The following is a 2,104-nucleotide window of genomic DNA, read 5'->3' as shown; positions in this document are numbered from 1 at the left end:
ATAAGCCAAAACAAAAACAAAAGATTTGCTGTTATATGATAACAAGGTGTAGAGCTGGATGAACACAGCAGGCCAGGCAGCATCAGAGGAGCAGGAAAGCTGACGTTTCGGGTCTGGACCCTTCTTCAGAAAATTTGCTGTTATGTGGTATCTTTCATGACTGTGACATTAAACTGAGATGCCAAATGGAGGGTTTGAGCTAGAGATAGGTTGGGACTTCTTCCACTGGAGCATAGGAGGATGAGGGGTGAGCTGATAGAGGTTTATAAAATCATGAAGGACAAAGATAAGTTGAATAGCAAGGGCCTTTTCTCTAGGGTGGAGGAGTTCAAAACTAAGGGACATATTTTTAAGGTGAGAGGAGAAAGATTTAAGAAGGACATGAGGGGCAACTTTTTTACACAGAAAATAGTTCATATGTGGAGTGAACTGCTGGAGGAAGTGATGGATGCAGGTACAGCATTTACCAACACTTAAAAACATTTGGGTAAGTACATGAATAGGAAAAGTTTGGAGGGATATGGGCCAAATCCAGGAAAATGGGACTAGTCTGGTTTGGGAACATGACTGGTGCGAACTAATTGGACCAAAGGGTCTATTTTCATGCTGCATGACTCTGTGGCATAAAGGATCCCATGGCACTATTCAACAAAAAGCAAGGGACTTTTCCCAGCCATCCAGGGATATTACCTATTATAGAGGCACATGGATTTTTATTTCACTCTTGTGAGGGTAACTTTACTTAATAGAGGTCAGAAAGTCATTTGGAACAGTGACCGATATACATAATTTTCAAGAAAGCATGTGATGCAGCCTAGCAGGACACCTGTCCTGTTAATTGATGAAATGCTTATACTGCTGAGTGCAGGACAGACAGAGAAATAGAGCATGGACACTCATTTAGTTCTGACTTCAGTTTAGAAAAATCAGCACTTCAGTTCAGGAGAACAGCCCCTTTCAGAAAGTTTTTAATTTGCAAAGTTTTCAAGCTGTGAGACTTTTTATGCAAGTTTTCAAGTGGTCAGAATTGAAAAGAAGCTCAGGCCATTTAAACTGAAAGAAGTCTTAAAACTGTCGCAGCAGTCCAAGGAGAACTGGAAAGAATCAGTTCAGAGGAAAAAATGAAGTGTTGAGATAAGAGCGATATTTCTCTGGGATTTGAATTTCTGTGAAAAGGATACTGTTGTTTGAACTTTGTTTTCCTGTTTATGTTAAGATTTTTAAAAAACTGCCATATATATCGCTTCATTTGTTTTTGTTTTCCTTTGTGGCCTTTTCTTAAAGAACGTGAAAAGCATTGTGTAAACATGTTTGCGTCTAGCCACCAAAATGAAAGTTATGATTTATCATGCCAGTTTTCACTCTGTGATGTAATTTGTCCTGTATTACCATCAAGAACAAAGAACAAAGAAAATTACAGCACAGGAACAGGTCCTTTGGCCCTCCAAGCCTGCGCCAATCCAGATCCTCTATCTAAACCTGTCTCCTATTTTCCAAGACAACAAGGTGCAGGGCTGGATGAACACAGCAGGCCAAGCAGCATCATAGGAGCAGAGAGGCTGACGTTTCGGGCCTAGACCCTTCATCAGAAAAGGGGGAGGGGAAGGGGGTTTTGAAATAAATAGGGAGAGAGTGGGAGGCGGATAGAAGAGGGATAGAGGAGAGGATAGGTGGAGAGGAAACAAACAGGTCGAAGAGGCGGGGATGGGGCCAGGAAAGGTGAGTGTAGGTAGGGAGTTAGGAAGGGGATAGGTCAGTCCAGGGAGGACAGACAGGTCAAGGGGGCGGGATGACGTTGGTCGGTAGGAGATGGAGGTGCGGCTTGAGGTGGGAGGAGGGGATAGGTGGGAGGAAGAACAGGTTAGGGAGGCAGGGACGAGTTGGACTGGTTTTGGGATGCGGTGGGGGGAGGGGAGATTTTGAAACTTGTGAAATCCACATTGATACCATTGGGCTGCAGGGTTCCCAAGCGGAATATGAATTGCTGTTCCTGCAACCTTCGGGTGGCATCGTTGTGGCACTGCAGGAGGCCCAGGATGGACATGTCGTCTGAGGAATGGGAGGGGGAGTTGAAATGGTTCGCGACTGGGAGGTGCAGTTGTTT

This window comes from Rhincodon typus, chromosome 17 (genome assembly GCF_021869965.1).
Source record: "Rhincodon typus isolate 14 chromosome 17, sRhiTyp1.1, whole genome shotgun sequence".
Taxonomy (NCBI): domain Eukaryota; kingdom Metazoa; phylum Chordata; class Chondrichthyes; order Orectolobiformes; family Rhincodontidae; genus Rhincodon; species Rhincodon typus.
The sequence above is the reverse complement of the archived record's forward strand: the minus strand, read 5'-3'. Positions refer to the sequence as shown.